Genomic DNA, 23,157 nt, shown 5'->3' on the forward strand with positions numbered 1-23,157 from the left:
GAACAGTTATTCAGCAAGAATGACTAGTAGCGTAAGGCAGCTGCAAAATGCAGTTTTTTCACGTCATTGTTTTTCTTTCTCCTCATGAAAGAGATTGGAAGGAAACGTAATTTATAATGATGAGCTAATCCAAAGAAGTTGTGAACTGACAAACTTGGATAAAATTGGACCCACAGCCATGTTTTGCTGGCCAGCACATTTTTCTTTTCTTAAGATTTATTTTATTTGAAAGGCAGAGTTAGAGAGAGAGAGAGTTAGAGAGAGAGAGAGGGAGAGAGGGAGGGAGGGAGGGAGGGAGGGAGGGAGGGAGGGATCTTCCATCTGCTGGTTGATTTCCCAAACAGTTGCAATGGCCAGGGCTGGGCCAGGCCAAAGCCAGGAGTTTCTTCCAGGTCTCCCACGTGGGTGCAGGGGCCCAAGCACTTGGGCCATCCTCCACTGTTTTCCCAGACACATTAGCAGGGAGCTACATTAGAAGTGGAGCAGCTGGGACTCAAACCAGTGCCCTTAAGGGATGGCAGTTAGGTGACGTGGCTTTACCCTCTGCACCTTAGCACCAGTCCAAAATTAATTTTTTTTTAATTAGTTGTTTGGGGTGGACGTTTGGCACAGTGATTAAGATGTTGTTTGGGATTTTCACATCCCATATTGGAGTGCTTGGGTTTCAGTCCTGGCTCCACTTCTTATTCTAGCTTCCTGCTGGCGCTCACCCTGGGAGACAGGTGATGGCTCAAGTGTGTGAGTTCCCGCCACCCACCTGAGAAATCCAGATTCAGTTCCGGACTCCTGAATCTGGCGTAACCTAGCCTGGCTGGCATCTGCGGAGTAAACCAACGGATGGCTAATCTCTCTCTTTCAAATAAATCAATTTTAAAAACTTTAAACATTTAGTTGTTACCATTCAAAAATTAGCCAATGTCACAGAAAAGTTCATATTTCTAGCTTGCTTCATAAAACAGGAAGATCAAATAGTGGACTTATGTTCTCAAAATTAAAATTGAACAGCTAGGGCTCTGTAAGGTGGGGGCCTTCACTTTAGTTATCTGACTGACCTTACAATGCATCTGAATTTTCAATCTCTAGGTCAACATGAGGCATTAATATGGGGTCTTTACTATTAATTTCAAGACAGAAAAAACAAAACCCATACAACACAAATTTAAAAAGAATGCCCATTAGAGATGGAACTAGCCCTGCAGCACAAAGTGGCAATGGAGACCACTCCTCACCCTCTGCCTTTATGTGCTCACTGGAAAAGTAGCCACACAGAAATGGCAAATTCTTAGTAACTGCATAAAACAGAGATCCCTAAGGAGAGTAAAGTAGAATGTATGGTGCATCCTACTAGATTTCTCGGCTGGAATCAGCATTTGCTGGTGGCAGGGGGAAGCTCTCAGAGGGAGCAGCACCTGCACCTCCAGCTACCACACGGGCATACAATACACACGTGTTCACGGGTGGGGGAAGCACTCTTGCAGAGTAACAAAAAATCCCAGGAAGTTCATAAAACAGCTCAGGAAGTACACCTGGTACAATATCCCTGGGAAGAAGGCTACTCACTCTGATACAGTACGGGACTCTGGTGAGGGTTCTGCACTGTGGATGCTTGGCGGTGCTCTCTGGATCCAGCCCCCAGTTCCCTATGTCAGGTGTCTTTCCTGCTGTTGCTTGGGCTGAAAGACAAAAAGGCACATGTCTGGCTAACAGGATAAAGACCTGGAGGATATGACATACTCTTTCCCAGCAAATAATTAATACATCATTTCCAATATTCTAGGCTATTGAAACCTATGAGAGCCCAGAGGTAATTCTAGCAAATATAACCCTAACCTTCCCGGCTCCCCCTCCAAGGGAAGCTCCCACGGCCTGCGCGACACCCCCGCATGACCTGCAGCTGGAGACAGGTTTCAAGGCAACTGTGAGAATCCCACCTCGCATGCCTCTCAGTTACTATGCTCTGCCCAACAGTGTTTAAACCAGGGACCGGCAAACTCGTGTAAATGACCTATCTGTAAGCACGTTCGGCTTCAGGGCCACACACAACAGCCACAGCCAATACAAAACAAAGGCAGGCCTGTGTTCCAGAAAGCTCTACCCTCCGCCTGGGTTTCACAGAATTTTCACACCATAAAATGTCCTTTTGATTCTCCCCCCAACCACTTGAAATATAAAAGCCGCTCTGAGCTCATGGGCTGAACAGAGACAGATGAGGAGCACAAGTCTGCCAGTTCCTGAGTTAGAGCAGCAGCACAGGGTGCAGTCACACCACAGGCAAACACAGGGCAGGCGCAGAGGCAGCTCCAAAGCTGAAGGTGAACTCTGAGTATCAGGTGTTCTTGTTAAACCGCCTGTGTCTGGGGCCAGCACTGTGGCCTAGTAGGCTAAGCCTCTGCCTGTGGCACTGGCATCCCTATGGGCGCCGACCGAAGTCTTGGCTGCTCCTCTTCCGACTCAGCTCTCTGCTATGACCTGAAAAAGCAGCAGAGGATGGCCCAAGTGCCTGGACCTCTGCACCCGCGTGGGAGACCCGGAAGAAGCTCCTGGCTTTGGACTGACTCAGATCCAGCTGTTTTGGCCATCTGGGGAGCAAACCAGTGAGTGGAAGACCTTTCTGTCTCTGTTTGTAACTCTGCCTCTCAAATATATAAATGTTAAAAAAAAAAAAATGTGTCTTAGTTAAGTACAAGGAGGGAAGACTGGAAAGGTATCTCCAGGTGAGTTTCTGTCCGCCTGGTGGGCTTTCCCCTTCCCTGCCCCACTGGGTGACAGACCCCTTTCTCCTGCACCAAGACCATTTCACTTGCTTTGGGTAGGCCCAACCCCTCCCCTCCAGGCCAGTCCTGCTGGGGCGCTGACAAGGGAGCCACGCCTGGCCATGTGACTCAAGCTGACCAATCCGTTCTCCCTGGGTTTTGCTGAGCTAGTGGGAAAGCAGCAGGCTGTTCTTTGAGATTAACAGTTGTGAACACAACGCTCGCATTCCCCAAAATGCAGAAAGAACTTGCACAAGAATTCAAACAACATGGAAAGTAAAGCTGAACAGGGCTTCCTGTCCCTGGTTACAGCAGACTAACTCTGGTTCTGCCTTGACTTGCGACCCGGTTACACTCAATTCAGAGCCCTTAGGAACCTTAGAATTAAGTCCTAAATGATGCTTTCTTAAAATTCTCAAACCCAAGAGGACAATCAATGCAAATCAAAACGAAAACTACTCCATTAGTTCAAGCAAAAGATACCCTTTAGAAAGGAGACCTACAAAAAGCCACAACTCCCTTCCAACAAACCCCGCATGCAAAGGTGCAATGTTCACAAAGTGAACCTGTTTGGCTGTGGACCAGCACCCAGACCAAGGCACACAAGCAGCCCAGAGGCTTCCTCAGACCTGTTTGGCTACTTCTTGGCCAACACACACGCAGGAATGACCACTATGCTGGCTTCTAACACTGCAGGTACCAGCAGCTTCTCCTGGAACCCCACAGCGTATACACACTTTGGCTTCTTTCCAACCGTGAGATGCAACCATGCATTCAAATCTAACTGGAGTTTATGCATCCTTGTTGTTATGCAGTATATTCCGTTACAGGAGTAAACCACCGTCTACTCTGATGGGAATTCTGGAGCTTTCTAGTCTAGAACTACCACAAATACTGCAGTTATGAACATTATTTTATGTCTTTTAAAGCTTTTATTCATTTATTTATCTGAAAGAGACAGATCTCCCTTTGTCCATTCACTTCCCAAATGCTTGCATCCGCCAGGGCTGGACGGGGCCGAAGCTGGGACCCAGACCTCTTATCTGGGTGGCAGGCATCCAACCGCTTGAGCCATCACCTACGCACCAGCAGGAAGCTGGGACTGGCAGCAGAGTCCAGACCGAACCCCGGTGCTCGGACATGGGATGTGGCTGTCTCAAGCAGTGTCCCGCCTACTAGCTCAGCCCCTGTTGAGTCTCTTGACTGACGCACGCACACGTTTCGGTTTAGCACACACCTGGGTGTGGAAGCGCAGGCCCACAGGTTACATGGATACTCGTCTTCAGCAGATTCTGCCAGTTTCCCCAAGTGGGAAATTTCTACTCCCCTGGCAGCGGATGAGCAGTGTGGCTTTTCTCATCTCCCAATACTTAACACTGTCTGCTGTGTGGGGCTGGACGACAAGTCCTGATCCCTGCAGGCCGCTGCTATTCCCTTATGTGGATAAGGATGGGATTAAGGTAAGGACCTGGTGAACCCAAAAGGCATTCACACGGGTCCTTATAAGGCAGAGCAAAGGGAACTGTGAGACAGATACAAAGCAAGCCCCAGAGTCCGCACTGTGGACTCCAGAATTCAGAGAGAAGACTTTTCTCTGTGTAAAGGCACTCTGGTAGAGAAGCCTGAAGAAGCGGCACACCTGTCTGTCTTCAGCATGCTGTGGGTGCACAGCGACATTGTGCTGCAGGCTTGCAGCTCCCGCTGCCACGAGACAGCCGAGCACTGCACACGTCCGGCTGCAGAGCCACGGGCATTCACCGGCCGCGTCCCTCTCGCCTCCGCGTCTGCTGGGTTGTCTGCCTCTTGCTCATGTCCTCCCCTATCTAGTAACTGTCTTTTCTATTGTCAGTGATATCTTGGACTTTAATTTAAATTCTGTCAACTATCCTCCTCCATAGTTAGTGCTGTGGGGATGTAATTTAGTAAGTCTTTGCCTACACCAAGGTCATGAAGTTGATCTATTTTTTTCTTAAAATTTTACTATTTGGCCTCTCACATTTAGACCTGTCATCTCTCTGGAGGTGATGTTCTGCGCAGAATGAGGCTGGGGTTAAGACCCACATGTGGTATTTTCTCCACATGGGTATTCACTAAGCCCAAGCCAGCCACTGAGACCACCCTTCCCTTGCAACACTGCAGTCTCGCCTGTGTTCCACACATGCACGAGTCTTTCCCTGGGCTCGTGGTGCTGTTCCACTGGTCTTTTTATTCTGAACTACGACAGCCTTTGAGAAGTGACCTTGGGAATACTGGAATCAAGCACTAAGAATCAAACCTTGTCGGCTAGGGCTTGGATGTCTGGCATCAGTTTACTCTTCCTCGTGGCTGCTGGCTTCTGGGTTTCTTGACTGAACCCCCTCGATGCCTTCAGGCCTTCCTCTGGTTCCCAGCCATGTTTGGTGAAGTCCTGCACGTCTCTCATTAGATACTCGGTGTCTGATTTGTTTATAATCTATACGTATGGCATCGTACTTTCAAGTCTCACTCTCTGCTTGTTTGTTCCCAGCCTCCAAGGTGGCGCCCAAGGGTTCTTCAGCCTCCTGTGAGTTCCCGTCCACAGTGTTATCGGTGGACAATCAAAAGAGAACCACGAAGTGACGGCATGTTACTCTCCTGCTAACTCACTCTAAGGAAGGTGGCCCACAGGGAAAACAGACGAGGCCTCTGGCCAACAGCTGGGAGTGGACTTTGAAAGCAGATTCTTCAGCTCTGGTCAAATCTCTGGATGACCAGAGACTAGGCTAGCAGGTAGGTTGCAGCCTCATGAGGCCTTGAACTAAAACCACAGAGCAACACCATTTCTGACTCCCAAGAGAAACTGTGAGACAAGTGTGTGTTTTAATGTGCCCTAAACACCAGTGTCCTTTATCACGCACTGATAACTAAGCTGCGGCCTGCACGTCTCCCTGCTGCCGCTCCTGTCTTCCCAGAGCCTGTTTTCCACACAGCAGCCAGTGACCCTGTAGCAGCTAACCCTAAGCACAATACTGCTTCCTCAAGTCCTCTGATGTTTCCCAGCTCACAAAGAGCAAAAGCCCCTCTTCCTCCCTGACTCAAGGGCTCCTTCTATCCCTTCCCCGTCAGACAAGCACCCAGGGGTGCCAGGTACCCTGCTGTTCCTCCCAGACTCCAGGAATCCTCTGAGCAGGGCCCTTCCCCCACTCTGGGTCTCTGCCCAGGGTCACCTCCCAGGAAGGCCTCCCTCACCACCCATCACCTGCTGTAACCCTTTCCAGTGTTCCTTCCTCACTCCCCTATCCACATCTTCATTCACCACGCATTCTGTCTCCCCCTCTACTACAACACTGCCTCCGTGACGGCCATGACCATGAAGCACTCTGACAACTGTTACATATGCCTCCATGACGGCCATGACCATGAAGCACTCTGACAACTGTTACATAGGTAGGAATAACTCGATGGGCAGCATGGCACAGTGCGAAGAACAACTGATTGACTTAATCTTGAACCTGGCTCTGATTCTGCTCCCTCTGGCCTCAGGGACTGCTTGGCGGCACAGTGGTTAAGCGAAGCCTGCAAGCCGAGTAGGAACGCCTGGGTTTGAGTCCCAGATCTCTGATCCAGCGTCCTGCTAATGTGTACCCTGGGAGGCAGCAGTGACGGTTCAGGAACGTGGGTCCCTGCCACCCACACAGCAGAACTAGATGCTGTCTCATGCTCCTGGCTTTGGCCTGTTTCAGCCCTGGCAGCGCGGCTGTTTTGGGGAGTAAACGGATGGAAAAGCTCAATCTCAGTCTCTCTCTCTCCAAGTTCCTCGTAAGAAGACAGGTGTGACACCCAGCCTTTCCTACTCACAGGATTTTCAGGAGGATCAAATGGGACAGTGATTGTGACAACAAAATACAGCTCAGATCAGAATTGGGTGGCTGATGCAAGCCAAACACCTGTTTACAATGAGGGAGAGCTGTGAACTTCCAGGTACTCCATAGTAGCTGCAGTCATAAACGCAAGACTCCTTCACCCACAGCTCACAAAGTGCAGGCACACAAAAGGCCTCCTGGCCACCCGGCAGTGGTCACCTGTTCAGTACCTCTGCCTATGCCTCGCTTCCACTAGAGGCAGCACCCCTTCTTGGTTACACCTGAAAGGGGGTGCTTTCTAACATCCTGCTCTCGGGAGTTTATAAAACTGTGCATCGATTATTCTGGATGCCTGCCAATAACAACTTTCTGAGTGCCATTCCAGTATTTTTAAGTGCAGGGGAGGATAAAGACAGACAGACATAGCCATGCATCACGTACTACTTCAGTCAACAGTGGGCCCCATGAGACACCACAGCGCGGCATCACACCACTTCAGTTTGTGCAAGTACATTCTGTGCTGTTCACACAGGGACAAGATCACCCAGTGATGCATCTCACAGTGTGGCCCCACTGCTATGTGACTGTAGGGTGGCCCAGCAGGGAAGACAGGACAGTGGGGGGATCCCAGAGGCAGGCCACATCGTGAAAGGTAAGAAGCCTCAACTCCACACCGGAGCTAAGGGGAAGGAGGGCTTAACAAGCGCCGTTCACCAAGCACTTGACTACCAGGTTTCCTATAACACACGCTGTTCTGAAAAGAATTCAAGGCGGCTTTAAAAACTCGCTATATGACAACACCGAAAGTAGATGCAAAAGGTCTGCGTGAGGGAAAACGGTAGAGACACTGCAGAGACGTCAGAAACACTGTGAATGAACAAGAAGCACGCCCAGAGAAGTCAGAAACACTGTGAATGAACAAGATGCACGCCCAAAACGTAACACAGCAAACCTAAGTGCTACAAGCCATGCACGTGACTGCTCACAGCAGCTAACACAAAGGATGTGACCAGCGAAGAGGCACACTACCAGTGACGTAGGGGAAGGGAAATGAAATCCTGACCCAGATAACCTAAGAACATTTCACTTCTAACTTAGAAGCAGAACACAATATGATCAACAATGGCTGAAGTAAAACACAAGGTTTTAAATGTTCTTGGTACCATTTTTCCATATAAACCAACAGTACCATGGCCGACTTTAGTTAACAGCCGGCCTGCAAGGAGCCAGAATTTAAAAGAAAATCTTAGGGCATCTAAATCATGTGTATCAGTTAGGCGATTCTTCATAAAGTTTATTTCTTGTTCATTCACAGTGTTCTGAATTCTTTTCAGAACAGCGTGTGTTATAGGAAACCTGGTAGCCAAGTGCTTAGTGAACGGCCCTCGTTAAGCCCTCCTTCCCCTTAGCTCCGGTGCTTCTGTTCTATCAAAGACTGCTGAGGCCGAGGCAGAGGTGGGAACAGAGACGATGAGAGAGTAGACTGGGCCACAAATCTGCTGCACGGGAACAGCTCCCTGTGGTATTTCCACACACAGGTCTCTCTGAGAGATTCCAAGTAAACAAAGGGGTTAAATGGCTAAACAAACCTGGAACTCCAAATTCCTGTTTAAAAACAAAGCCATTCAAGCCCAACAACACTGTCATGAAAACTTGCAGGCCCATGGCCCAGGCAGGAGGTCACCCCACCTTGGATCAATTCACCCTACAAAGTTCTCCAAACTGTTTCTCTAAATTTAAAAATCATGTAGAAAACTACATAATTAGGTACGTATCAGTAAGCACTCAATGAAGATATCCATTCATTATTATTATGTAGTAGGCCCTGGGCTAAGTACTTTATAGGGATGATCTCAGTGTTCACCACATCTACATTATCTCGCACACACACACACACACACACCTTTTCGATCAATTAAGGACATCGCAGCTGCACGTGCCAATTGCTGCCTGCCCACCACCATCCTCTTCTGTGCAATCTGCACTAACTACAGCTCCCATTTCTGGCTACCCATTTAGTATCAGGCAATAATCCCTCGAGACAAGCTAATCAGACCTGCGTGACTGCCTGACCCAATGAATCCGCCTAAAGTCAGGGGCTGGCGAGGAAAGGAATAGAATACTAGACACATAAGAAGTACCAGTGCTATAATAAATTTGCAATTTAATTTCACATGATTTCCTATACATCTTTTTAATAATCCTCCCTTTGTTCACTCTCCAGTTAGAACAGATTTCTTCTGTTACCATGTGTTCTAGTTCCTGATAGGAATTCAGTAAACAGTGATTTCTTTTGGAATATAAAACCATATTTCTTTCTTCACTAACACCTACAGTATTTCTAAGCACACAGTAGAGTGATTTTCAGTGCTGAAACCCAGACTGCTCAGATCAGACTCTATTTCATTAAAATCACAAACTGAAACCCAGTCCTCCTGAGAGGCTACCACACCACCTCTAACAACCATCGTCAAAGCTGCTTCTGGTTTAGAAAGCACTGTTCTAGGGGCCAGCACTGTGGTGTAGTGGGTAAAGCTGCCACCTTTGGCATAGGCATCCCATAGCGGTGCCGATTCAAGTCCCAGCTGCTCCTCTTCCGATCCGGCTCCTGGCTATGGCCTGGAAAAACAGTAAAAGATGGTCCACGTCCTTGGGCCCCTGCACCCGCATGGGAGACCTGGAAGAAGCTTTAGATCAGCCCAGCTCTAGCCATTGCAACCATTTGGGGAGTGAATCAGCAATGGAAGACCTTCCGACCTTCCATCCTTCCTCCCTTCCTTCCTTCCCACCCCCTCTCTGCCTCTCAAATAAATAAATAAATCTTAAGGGGGGAAAAAAAAAAAAAAAAAAAAAAAAAAAAAAAAAAAAAAAAAAAAACAGTGAGAAGCCCACGCTGGCGGGGTAAGGTGAAGGCAGGAGAGGACACAGGAGACAGAAGAGTCACACACACTCCCACCCGCACACCCCATCCCAGTAAAATTCATCAGCTTCCTAGCACTCCTGGCCAGCAGGGTGGGGAATGCCCAGCCTTCCAGGGCAATCACAGGCGGACCTGAAATTCAACCACTGTATAACAACAGACTAATTTTTAAGCTGAGGACTTTGAATGACCCACGAATGATGTTACAAATACCCAATGGCCCCTGGCAGGAGAAAGGGTTCCCCATGCCTTCATGGACGGGTGACACAGAGGACAATCATCTCAGAGGCAGAAAGGGGAAAAGGAAACCTAGGACCAATTTAGTGCCACACGACGTCCCTCCAAGTCCTCCAGTTTCAGGTATACAAGCTTCTCTTTTCTATTGTGTGTGCTTTGCGCTGAATCTCATGTTAAAAGACAAAGTTTCATTAGTATGTGGTGAAGAATGCTTCCATCTGAAATTTTATTCTTGACATTAATTTAAAAGAGAAGCAAGGGTTGCTGAAATATTGAAAACAGAACAGCAACATCAGCGTAGGCTCAGCTTTACAAGCAAAATGCCAAAGGACTGTAACTGGAGAGGTAAATCTCATCTCACAGAGCCTAACACTTCCTTCACGTGAGGGCTGTCAGTATTAAACGAGGGGATTAGAATGTGTCTTCTTTAGCGCTACTAGACAGGCTCTGGAGACCCCTGCTTGTGGGTGAGCAGCGCTGGGGTCTCACTGGGAGGCAGCCACACGGAGCATGTCTCGTGAGCCCTCGGTCAGCGGGCACTCTCCACACGCTCTGACAGTCCATTCTGGCTGTCCTTCAGCCAACAGCTTGTGACATGAAAGAGAAAATGAATTTATCTTAGCCCAAACACACGAGGCCGATGAACATCCTTCTAGTCCCCGTCTCTCCAGCAGCTCGGGAAATGCTGCATTCACCGCACGCTCAGCACCTTGCATATGCCAGCCACCCCGCTGCACAAACCGAGCATTCTCCTAAGTGGGGACAGTCAACTAAGAGGCTCATTTCTGAATCCATGAAGAGAAAAAATGAGGAAAACAGGGAAAAATACCCCCCCTTCATAGTCGATTCTTAAGATGGTAACTTTTAGTCAAGGCAGGGAGCGGTTTTCCTAAGCAGGGATTTACACTGTCTAAGCATTTTCAACAATCAGATTGGCAACTTTAGAAGATCTCCAACTGCATTGTGGGTAACAGAGTTTCTTTATTTTGAAGTATATGCTCTGTTAGATGAAACCTGAGTCACTTTTAAAAATACTAACTTTGGCCGGCGCCGCGGCTCACTAGGCTAATCCTCTGCCTAGCGGCGCCGGCACACCAGGTTCTAGTCCCGGTCGGGGCGCCGGATTCTGTCCCGGTTGCCCCTCTTCCAGGCCAGCTCTCTGCTGTGGCCCGGGAAGGCAGTGGAGGATGGCCCAGGTGCTTGGGCCCTGCACCCCGTGTGAGACCAGGAGAAGCACCTGGCTCCTGCCTTCGGATCAGCGCAGTGCGCTGGCCACAGCGGCCATTGGAGAGTGAACCAACAGAAGGAAGATCTTTCTGTCTCTCTCTCTCTCATCTCTCTCACTGTCCACTCAGCCTGTCAAAAAAAAAAAATACTAACTTTAAAACACATTATAACTTGTTATTAGATTACTTTCAGGATAATTTTCTACTTTAATATCAAACATCATATTCCTAAAATACATTCCTTACGGCTATCTGGTCAAAATATGATTATTAATTTTAAAGGGCAAAAATTTACAGCAAGAGTAAGCAATCATCTAAGAATTAATATCTTTTGCTACCTAATAATAAAATCAGTAACACAAATTCTAATGCTTAGAGTGATTCCAAAAAAGGGCGCACATTCACTAATGGCATTAGCTCTAAGCATTATGGTGAGAATATTTTACAAATAAAAATCTCCACCCACTCCACTCTGAGTAGCCTGCCCACCAGATTAAAAAAAAAAAAAAAAGAAAGGCCCTAAAAAAGTTTCCTGGTGCTGACAGAAGCGTATCTTCAAGAGTTTTAGAAGAATAAAGAAGATTAAGCTACCATGCCCAGTGACGTAGAATTGCAGGCTACAGTCTACTCACACAGTCGAGGTTGATGAGCAGACAGCTGTCCTGTGCCTTGAGGCAGACATCAGCTCCCTGCCTCCCCTAGCCTCATGAGCAGCTACTCAGAGTCTGAGTATTACGCAAGAAAACATTTTACAGCCTTCAGAGTTTTACTGCAGCGGACTTCAGTTTCATTCCTGTAACACATGTAACAGGAACAGAGTTGAGACAGTTAAAATTACTATCACATTCGAATTACTTAAGTTTTAAGGCATGCTTTCACTATTAGAGCTACAAAAATGGGTGGCAGTAGCTGGCACTAATGTACAACATACAACACAGAATTTCAGCTTGTGGGTTTCTCCACACTTGGCCACAGGCCGGGTGAGCAAGGGTTACCTTTTATAATCATTTGTACTCAAAACAAGCAAAAGCAGGTGTTCTGTTTTCCTTAAGTTTAGCTAATTTACTTTGCACAGCCACCAGCTACAGAACATCTCTAAAGTAACAGACCAGCAGCACCCTTGAGGATGCCCAGGGGACCCGGGGCTCCTGACGGCAGGAGCCAGAGGCGCACTTCCCGACGGCGACTGTCCCGCCCACACCGGACCACGGGCACGTCAAACAGACCCACAGCGCAGGAAAGTCTACAAACAAGCCACCTGGAATCCTCTTCAAGAGCCAAAGAACAGCTGAGGAGACATTCTGATTAAAGGAGAATAAAGATAAGTGAAAAATGAATGTACGGAAGGAGACTGGGCTGGACCCTAGACTGGAGAAAATCACTACCGAACACCAATGGGAAACCTGAATGCAGACTGCTTATCAGGAAACTGCATTATCAGTTACGTCGCCTTGATTTGTAGCTGTGACACACGAGAGTCCCTTTGTTCTTAGAAACCGTGCACTGAAGCAGTACATTGTAAAGGAACATGATGCCTACAAGAAACTTATTTTCAAACAGTTCAGAAAAAACATCATGTCAGGGAATGACAGAACAAACTGGGCAAAATGTCAACAATGGGTCCATCCTGCTAAGTGGTACACAGGAACTGAATTATTGTAGTTTTTCATAAATTGAGTTATTTCAGAACAAAATCTGAAAAATAACTATTCCAACCTGATAGTCTACAGAGTCCAAGAGTACAGATTTCCACACACATCAGCTCCAACCCAGAAGCAATCCACATGATGTTTGATTATCTATTCGGTGAGTTAGAGGAAACAGCGATGTGTTTTAAAACAAGTATGGGGGCCAGTGCCATGGCTCACTTGGTAAATCCTCTGCCTGCAGCGCCCACATGCCACATGGGCGCCGGTTCTAGTCCCTGCTGCTCCTCTTCCAGTCCAGCTCTCTGCTGTGGCCCGGGAGGGCAGTGGAGGATGGCCCAAGTGCTTGGGCCCCTGCACCCGCATGGGAGACCAGGAAGAAGCTCCTGGCTCCTGGCTTCGGATCGGCGCAGCTCCGGGTGTAGCAGCTATTTGGGGGGTGAACCAATGGAGGGAAGACCTTCCTCTGTGTGTCTCTCTCACTGTCTATAACTCTACCTGTCAAATAAATAAATTAAAAAAAAAAAGAAAAAAAAAAAGCATGGCCAGTGCCACTCCACTGATCACAGATGTGAGTCAAGGATCGAGGTCAGGGCAGCGTCCGCCTCCCCCAGTCTTGCTCTTCTTACTACTGCGAGCGCTCCAAAGAAAGGAGACAGCTACTCTGACGGACTGCTGCTGTTCTTCCGCTGGGAACGCAGGACCACACATCTCTTTGCCAGAAACTCTAAAGACAGAAGGAGGAACAAGGAGGCCCTCAGCAGGTTCTGATAGAATGCACACAGCAAGACAAGCCAAGTACTTTTACCCTGACCCCAGGCCCTGCCTTCTCTCCCACTTTGATGGAACGTGCTCCAGCCCTCCGCGTCTGCTCTCTGCACGTAGCTCTCCAACTTGCCCTCTGACCTCCAGTTCTCTGACTGCTGCAGGCAAATGATTTAATAAAAGCAGCAGAATAGGCCAGCGCCGCGGCTCACTAGGCTAATCCTCCGCCTGTGGCGCCGGTACTCTGGGTTCTAGTCCCGATTGGGGCACTGGTTCTGTCCCGGTTGCCCCTCTTCCAGGCCAGCTCTCTGCTGTGGCCCAGGAGGGCAGTGGAGGATGGCCCAAGTGCTTGGGCCCTGCACCCCATGGGAAACCAGGAGGAAGCACCTGGCTCCTGGCTTCAGATGGGCGCAACACCGGCCATGGAGGTCACTTGGTGGGGGGTGAACCAACGGAAGGAAGACCTTTCTCTCTAACTCTGCCTGTCTAAAAAAAAAAAAAGGCATCAGAATAATCCATACTGTGATGGAAAGGTAACCTAATCAAACCTAAAATTTATGTCACTTTAAACAAGAAATACAGGATGTGTACATGGACACATGTATCTATATGTACAGGTGTCTCAAAAAGTTTACGGAAAATGGAAGTAAAAGTATGTCTGGTATGGTACAAAACTGTTAAAATCTGGGCAGTGTTTTTCATCATATGCATTTTCTGTGAAATGTTGAAGACCCCCTCATAAATAAACAAACATATATGCGTGTACATGTGTGTGTATACACACACATATATACTGTGTATTTGGGAGGATGAGAAACTTGTCTTCCAAATTTACTCTTCCAAGGACAAGGAGATCATAACACACACACGTGAGTCAGCAAACAGAGCTCCCGTCACAGGCGTTCACTAGGCTTAGTCAGATGCACATGGCCGACAACTGAACTTCTACCAAGTCCTGATATGTGGCATTATAACCCACACACCATGGCCTGTAGCGTCTTCTGTGTTTCCCTGAATTTAAGCTGCATTAAGTCCCAGCGCCGGAGAACAAGGCCGCAATGGCACTGCACTGAGTGGCAGGCCCAAGTGCAGGGTGGGGCAGGAGGCCAGCACTCAGCCCATCAAGACCCAGCAGGCTCTTAACGCTGAGTTTTAAATAAACAAAGCCATTTCAAGAGAAGTTTAGTGATGGGAAAGAAAGGCTAGTAGCTTTGGAAAGAAGGGTGCGGGGTGGGATAAAGAACAAAAGCGAGGGGCCAGCGTTGCGGGTAGAGCCGCAGCCTGAGACGCGGGCCTCCCACGTGGACACCAGTTCTCAGTTGCTCTACTTAACGGAAAAAAATAACACAGAAGAACAACAGCTGGCAATTCTGTTCTTCCCTCGAGATAGATATGAACCTTTCAATGTGACTTACACTCCTCTATCTACCAAAGCTGAGAGAAGAAATGCCACTTTTTCAAGGGAGTAAAGTCCTCCCTCCCACAGGGTGCTGGAGCGTCACACCAAGACTGTGCAGAGGTGCTGAAGTGACTTCCTAGCAGCCCTCCACTGAAACATCCCGAACTTCATCAAGTGGTGACAACAGCGACACAGTCACACAGGCGGATGGGCTCAGCGCTGAGCAGCAATGAAATACCAGCGCACACAAGGTGGGGGATTCTCCAAATCATAATGCTAAATAAGTTTAAGGAAAACGCTATAAAGGACCTCATAATATGATTCCTTTTATATGAAAGGTTACAGAAATTCAACTACGGCAGAAAGCAACACCACAGATATGGAGACTTCACAGAGAGAAGGCACAGTCACAACAGAAGGTAAGGAACTTCCTGGGTGATGCGAATGTTCTGTATCACAGCTGGCATGGTGGCAGTCAGACAGCTACACACATCAGAACAAACTGCACACAAAATTTGCAAATTTTATGTTATGTAGTTATTTTAACAAAGCTAATTTTAAAACAATATAGGATAAGGGGTAGAAAGTAATTTTGATTCAATTTTTTTTTGTTTTTTGTTTTTTGCTTTTTTTATTTGACAGGTGGAGTTTTAGACAGTGAGAGAGAGACAGAGAGAAAGGTCTTCCCTCCATTGGTTCATTCCCCAAATGGCTGCCACAGCGGGCACTGCACCGATCTGAAGCCAGGAGCCAGGAGCCAGAAGCTCCTCCTGGTCTCCCATGTGGGTGCAGGGCCCAAGCACTCGGGCCATCCTCCACTGCCCTCCGGGGCCACAGCAGAGAGCTGGCCTGGAAGAGGAGCCACTGGGACTAGAACCCGGCGCCCATATGGGATGCCAGCGCCACAGGCAGAGGATTAACCAAGTGATCCACGGCGCCGGCCCAAATTAAAAATATTTTTCAGTATTTAGTTTGTACTAGTTCATTAAAAGTATGAGTTATACCAGAAGATGCCACATAGCTGCTGAGACTGAGTTTCTGCAAGTGTGAATTTTCTACCAAGTAATTTAATTCTACATATCTTAAAATAACGTAGTAAATAATGTCCCTCACTGAGTGATGAGCAGAGACGTTTCCTCCTTCCTCCTCTCTCCATCTCCTTCCTACATTATCAACACCTTGGAAATGATCTGGGACTTGACAGGACCAACTAGAATTGCTTTTTAAACATGTATGCTGTTATTTTAAACATGTATGCTGTTATTTTACAGCAAGCACTTAGTGGGAACTGAGCTTAAACATGCTCATCACCAATTTCTAAAGCTGAAGGGTGGGGGAAGCTGACAGTCCAGCTCTGCTCCACACTCTCTGCTAGTCCTGGACTACGACGTGTAACTGACGGCTAAGTGATTCTCAGCTTTAACAAAAGGGACCTCTCAAACACAGGGAGCGCAGCTTACTCCTTCAGCCAGCAATCACTTTCCAACGTTTCTTAACTCTTCAAAATATCGGAGAAAGAGCAACTTTCACACATCTCAGGGGCAACTTCCTTGCACATTCATTAAATTTATGTCACAAAACAATTCATGCTCCTATAGAGTTTTCAATACTCTTTTGTTATTTTTAAAGATTTATTTATTTAGTTGAAAGGCAGAGTTACAAAGAGGGAGAGGCAGAGAGAAAAAGAGACATAGAGGGGGAGAGAGAGAGACAGAGAGAGAAATAGAGTCAGTCCTCCATCCATTGGTTCACTCCCTAAGTGGCCGCAACAGCCAGAGCTGGGTTGATACAAAGCCAGGTACCAGGAGCTTCTGGGTCTCCCACATGGGTGCAGAGGCCCAAGGACCCAAGTCATCTTCCACTGCCTTTCCAGGCCGTAGCAGGGAGCTGGACCTGAAATGGAGCAGCCAGGACTTGAATGGGCGCCCATATAGGATGCTGGCACTGCAGGCAGTGGGTTTACCCACTATGGCACTGTGCCAGCCCCTTCAGTATTTTTTAATACTTAAACATACTCAAAGATTAACCTAAAGCACACTAGGTAATTTAAGACCAAGAGACATCTTTAGAAAACTGATAATAACAAAGAAGTATCTTATAGAAAAAATACAATTCATTCAAAACATTTTCTTGTCAATTCTGTCAGTATTGTGGAGTACATTACGATGAAATATTCCAGGAACCTGCTCACTTACACAGACAGTGAATACAGCCTCCTCAAGGACTGAGAAGACAACACTACCCAGGGTCCTTTCTCCCTAACTCTTAACATTTAGCACTCTGAATAAATTAAAATGCTACTATGCATCTCACAACAATGCTCACTCTGGTATGTTTTAAATACCATGTTCAGTTTATTATATTGTTTGAGAATACAAAGTTGATTTTTCTAAGTTTCCAACTCCTATCAAATCAATGCTTTTCTGTAAGTCCTATTTGATCATCATCCCAGTTAACAGCTCGCTATCCTTCAGATAAATACTATCTGCTGCAAGTGGGGAGAAAGCATCAGCACTACTCAAGAGAGCAGAAAGTAACGCACCAGGTGCTTTCCAGGCCATGGAAGTCAGCCCCTTACATTCTTCTTCTAGACAGTGTCTGAGAGGCACAGAGAGACAGAGGCAGAGGCAGAGAGGCAGCTTCCACCTGCTGGTGCACTCCCCAGGTGCCCACAACAGCAGAGGCTGGGGCCAGGCCGAAGCCTGCAACCAGGAACTCAATCCAGATCTCCTAAGTGGGTGGCGAGGACCCAATTATACTTGTCTGCTGCCTGCCCAGGGTCTACACTGGCAGGAGCCAGAGCCGGGAGCCAAGCTGCAGGCTTTGTCTTATCTTAACTACCAGGCTAAGTGCCAGCTCCCTCATGACATTTGGTTAACACTGTATTTTAGGAGCCACCTGTCCTGCTCACCGTTGTACAGTGTTCCTATTATCTGGCAGGCTGCTTGGAATAGGTGCTCTAGGCAAACGCTTGTGACTTGTATTTATACACATCACAAAAACAAACACAGGGCCGGCGCCACGGCTCACTTGGCTAATCCTCCGCCTTGCGGCACCAGCACACGGGGTTCTAGTCCTGTTTGGGGCGCCAGATTCTGTCCCAGTTGCTCCTCTTCCAGTCCATCTTTCTGCTGTGGCCTGGGAGGGCAGAGAAGGATGGCCCAAGTGCTTGGGCCCTGTACCCGCATGGGAGACCAGGAGGAAGCACCTGGCTCCTGGCTTTGGATCGGCATAGCGCGCAGGCCGAAGAGGCCACTTGGGGGGTGGGGGGGTGAACCAACGGAAAAAGGAAGACCTTTCTCTCTGTCTCTCTCTCATTGTCTAACTCTGCCTGTCAAAAAAAAAAAAAAAAAAAAAAAACACACAAAACCCCTTATATATCAACTATAGGAAATTTAATTACCCACAAAAAAATCTAATTACCTAAGTCTTTTCAGTCTTTGATTTTTTGGATCAATCAGGGAATGCTTTAATAGTTCAGAACACACTAATCTGGTCTAAATTAGGCCATTAAAGGCAGCAGATTAATCCATGATGATCTAAAAATAGTACGCCAGATGACAAGTCCTTGTTTGCTAAGACTTTCTAATTTGCACTATACTCTCTTCAAGAACTTGATGGCACTCTTAGGTCATTTAGAGAAAACATACCAACAAAAACTGCATACCAGTGACATGGAAGCGGTCCCTTTTGTCCTCACTAAAACACCCTACACGTCCACCTTCACTACTCCTAATGCAAAAATAAGCGCTAGCAACGTGACTAATTTTCAAGTCTCCCTTAATTAGAAAGACAAGTACACATTAGCTCTCGCACCACTGAGAAGTCCCTCACTACTGGATGTGCACGGATCTGCACAGAGACCACCTTCCCATGCTGGTGAGAGCTGGCCCATGAATGGCTGGAGAGGCCTACAGCAGTCATCTGCGGATGAGACTCCGCTTCTCCTCTTGTGTTTCTATGTGACTTACAAAACCACACGTGCCACGGATCACACTCTGAAGTCACGTAGCACCCAGTGTCCTACTTCACCCTTTGGACTTCCAGCTGCTGGATGATGCTCAAGCGACTCCACGGACCTCAGCGTAGTGCCAGGAAGTTACACTCCCAAGAGCCGGATTTCAGTCAGCCAGAACCACAGCAAGGAGGGCACAAACCAAAACCTCAAGAGATGAGCCAGGTCAAGAAGTTGGAGGTTTCCCAAAATATCACTGCACTTGATTTCTCTGTGTAAGCTTTAGACCAGCGTCTCTCTCTCTCTCTTTTTTTTTTTAATGATTTTATTTATTTATTTGAGAGGTAGAGTTACAGGCAGTGAGAGGGAGAGACAGAGAAAGGTCTTCCTTCTGTTGGTTCACTCCCCAGTTGGCCGCAACAGCCGGAGCTGCGCCAAGCCAAAGCCAGGAGCCAGGAGCTTCTTCCTGGTCTCCCCTGTGGGTGAAGGGGCCCAAGGACTTGGCCCACCTTCCACTGCTTTCCCAGGCCACAGCAGAGAGGTGGATGGGAAGGGCAGCAGCCAGACTAGAACCGGTGTCCATATGGGATGCCGGTGCCGCAGGCAGAGGATTAACCTACTGCACCATGGCACCAGCCCCTAGACCAGTGTTTCTTAAAACCTAGGAGTCACAGCATCAGAAAACTGCAAGATCCTGGGCCCACTCCAGACCTAATGAATCAATTTCTAGAGACTAGGCCCAAAGACTAGCATTCCTTAAGAAGCCTCAAGGGATCCCCAGATTCCACTTTGAGACAAACTACTTAGATACATAATGGGAAATACTATCTGTAACCTAGACCACAGTAAGTACTGCTTACAACTGAAAACACTTCCAAAGTACTATGAAAGTGTTAACTTTGGAGCCGGTGCCGCGGCTCACTAGGCTAATCCTCCGCCTTGCGGCGCCGGCACACCAGGTTCTAGTCCCGGTCGGGGCGCTGGATTCTGTCCCAGTTGCTCCTCTTCCAGGCCAGCTCTCTGCTGTGGCCAGGGAGTGCAGTGGAGGATGGCCCAAGTGCTTGGGCCCTGCACCCCATGGGAGACCAGGAGAAGTACCTGGCTCCTGCCATCGGATCAGCGCGGTGCGCCGGCTGCAGCGGCCATTGGAGGGTGAACCAACGGCAAAGGAAGACCTTTCTCTCTGTCTCTCTCTCTCTCACTGTCCACTCTGCCTGTCAAAAAAAAAAAAAGTGTTAACTTCGGAACAATCTGCACAACCTAACAGAACACCAGAGGATATAACCCTAAAAGATCCTTGGACCCCCAACCTCCTCTGGTTCCACTAATCCTTGGTTTTCAGAAATACTAATCCAAAGGTTATAAAGAGAACTAGAACTCCAGGTTTGGGAAGCATTCCAGGGAAATTCCAACTTGTTTTTTTAAATTTTGCACTTATTTGAGAGAGTGAGAGGAAGGGGGGGAGGGGGAGGGAGAGAAGAGCGGATGCTCGCATGCACACCAGCCAGAGCATGCTCCTGCATTCACTGGGTGCACTCAACACCTTCGTGTCTCTCACATGGGTGGCAGGGACCCGGTCACCTGGCCATTCGCTCCTGTGCCCCAAGGCCAGCATTAGCCGGAAGCTGGAATCAGGGGCAGCTGGGGCCTGAAGTCAGGTGGAAGGTGGGAGTCTTAACCTCTAGGTCAAACACCTGCTCCCTCCAACTTTTTAAACTGATTTTTCCTCTTGAAATTTTGAATCATGTATCTCCAAAAGAACTGCCCAAAAAACTAAGTATTTCTCCCTATACATTTTAGAGAACCACTATTTGAAATTATAACAAATATTTTTTGTTGGCTAGACATTTCCCCTACCGAAACCCAGAAGCCACCAGGAAAGTGAACATCTGTATGAAGAATGTGGAGGCCTCCCCTGTGCTCGGCAGTCCTCTCCCAGAGGGCTCCAAGAGCCAGCAGAAGTCTCTCCAACGAAAGACAGCGCGTGGAGATGGGCTTCACAGAAACTGCAGCCAACTAGCAGAGAGGAAGAATCTACGCAGAAGAGCAAGAAACCAACCTCTTGGGAAAAAGGAGACGGCATTTGCTTGGGAGAAACGAAAGGAGGGCCTGCTGCTGGAAGCCCCCTGCGAGCAGGCACTGAGGGAACTCCCAGCAACACGGGGCATCGCACGTGACGCACGGGCGCTAGCAGCCAACTCAGAACGGCAGTGCCTGCCACATCGCCTACGGACAAAGCCTCACTCCAATGCTGGTTCCACGGGGCAGTACAGAGGAAAGCTGGGGCAGCTGGCGAAAACCGAGGAAACAGAACTAATTTTGAGAGGGAAATTCCCTGCGCTCATGCTCTCTGTCTCAATTATTTCCATAGAGCAAGACCCACATCCACAACACAGCCACCATTCCTCTCCACACTAACGAGCCCTTCTTCACCAAGAGGGTGTCCTGCGCAGAAACAGGTCGGGAGCTTCTCCCCTTTCTTCCTCTTTGCATCACCCAGGCAGCATATGCAGCACACACACACACCAACGGCTGCTTTCACATAACAGTTACACTGCATCTGTGTTCATAGCGTTACAAGATGTTCACATCTGACCCAGAACAGGGCTTTCCATGGCTAGCCTGGTTTCTTTTCCTGCTGTTTTTTCTCTTTCTAAACTTTAAAACCAACTACAATGCAATAAAGGTGTCCACAGAAAAGAGGGACTGTCCATTCAGAATACGTACTCTGATTAGGCAAATGCTAATTATAAAATAATGAGATTGTGAGCTTTCAGAAATGTTCGGCTGGGGCTAACACTTTATGGAAACCCTGAGGCACAGGCACACTGCTCCCTGCCGTCCGTGCACTTTGAACTCCGCGAGCCCCTTCCATCCCTTCTACGCTGCCTAAGTAGCGAGGTCTGAAAACGACAGGCGACATGCGGAACAGTGCACCTGCCGTACAGCATGCTGCTGCCTGTTCCTATCAGTTAACACACGCTTCCCTTCTCTGCTCAAAAGAGCGGCAGTCAGTCTCATTTAGCACAGAAGGGTTCCGGATAGGATGAAGTGTGTGTGTTCTCTTAAAGGTAATCCACATTTTTTTTTTAATTTGCTTTTAAGATGTGCCATGAGCTTAAACCAATGACAACCAGCCAGCCAGGATACCCTCTCTCCCTGCTAGCAGACACTGTAAATTATACTGTGTTCTCATGGCAAGGGTTAAGCTACTCAAACTATAAAACAGCTTCCAATCCGACCTACCCACTGAATAATCCCTGCAAACAGCTTGTTTCTCAGAACAAGGTTTCTGTACTATCAGAAAGCAAAAGTTTAAGCCGGCGCTGCAGCTCATTAGGCTAATCCTTCTCCTGCGGCGCCGGCACCCTGGGTTCTAGTCCCGGTTTGGGCGCCGGATTCTGTCCCAGTTGCCCGTCTTCCAGGCCAGCTCTCTGCTGTGGCCAGGGAGTCGGCCCAAGTACTTGGGCCCTGCACCCCATGGGAGACCAGGAGAAGCACCTGGCTCCTGGCTTCGGACCAGTGCAGCGCACCAGCCGTGGCAGCCATCTTGGGGGTGAACCAACGGAAGGAAGACCTTTCTCTCTGTCTCTCTCTCTCTCTCTCACTGTCCACTCTGCCTGTCCAAAAAAAAAAAGAAAGCAAAAGTTTAAACTCAGGAATGTTACCAGCTGTTAATATTAATGGTGATAGTGAAATATTAAATGTATATTTAAAACTGGGATATTTCTCATTAAAGACAATTAAAAACAAATCAATGACAAACTAAAAATCTTATTTCACTCCTGATTTTCATAGTCATTTTATAGTATCATAAAAAGTAAGATTAACTATTTTATCTGAATGGAACTCTTTGAGAAAGCAAACCAACACAAAATTGATTATTCGGAGAAAACTATTAAAACTATGGGAAGAACACAATAGGGCTTAGAAGTTCAATCAGACAAACCAGCCACGCAGCGCTGGCATCTCCAGACCTTCTGTGGTCCCTCTTCACTCACACCTCCAGTTTTACATGCTCGTCTTCCTCCTCCTCCTCTTCACCCCCTTCTCTGATGCAAAATCACTGGAGAGTGGTAAACACTGTGGGTCTTACTAAAGGCAATACAACACTAATGAAGTCTTTCTCTTGCCAGTATTTCCTTTGGCAACCTCTCCTTGCCTGACCCAGCGTGGGTCACAACTATGGTGACCAGGGCTGTGTGGAGCATCCGAAGGGGCGCACGCCGCCCTGCTGGGCTGTGTAAAAGGCGGCTTCAAGCTTCTGCGTGTGACTCTGGATTCCAAGTCTGTGACTCTGCACTTAACAGATGCCAAAGTTGGTATTTCTAAAATACTCCCAAAGCTCCAAGGCTAAAAAAGCTAAAATAAAACTATTAAAAAGAAATTATATTTTGTCTTATCTTTTTTTAAAAAAAAGATTCACTTATTTATT

At 47.8% G+C, this 23,157-nt stretch overlaps 1 protein-coding gene and 1 long non-coding RNA gene across 21 annotated transcripts in view; one reads left to right on the plus strand and one right to left on the minus strand.

Moving 5' to 3' along the window:
* ZFAND6 (zinc finger AN1-type containing 6) overlaps positions 1–23,157 on the minus strand; it is a 78,401-nt gene that overhangs the window by 23,322 nt on the left and 31,922 nt on the right. For 12 of the 20 annotated variants that reach the window (XM_070054590.2, XM_070054579.2, XM_070054598.2 and 9 more), the window contains exon 2: positions 1,561–1,673. The gene's annotated coding sequence lies outside the window, so the exon portion shown is untranslated. Of the gene's footprint in view, positions 1–1,560; positions 1,674–11,589; positions 11,751–23,157 lie in introns of all 20 variants that reach the window. The other 8 variants (XM_070054592.2, XM_070054581.2, XM_070054595.2 and 5 more) reach the window with 1 other exon arrangement.
* LOC149123204 (uncharacterized) lies at positions 14,523–22,363 on the plus strand. The gene is made up of 3 exons (XR_016217650.1): positions 14,523–15,018; positions 15,106–15,186; positions 20,567–22,363. It is a non-coding gene; the product is annotated as an uncharacterized LOC149123204 (long non-coding RNA).

This window comes from Oryctolagus cuniculus, chromosome 12, assembly GCF_051225735.1.
Source record: "Oryctolagus cuniculus isolate XC-2025 breed Fujian yellow rabbit chromosome 12, ASM5122573v1, whole genome shotgun sequence".
In the NCBI taxonomy this organism is placed as follows: Eukaryota; Metazoa; Chordata; class Mammalia; order Lagomorpha; family Leporidae; genus Oryctolagus; species Oryctolagus cuniculus.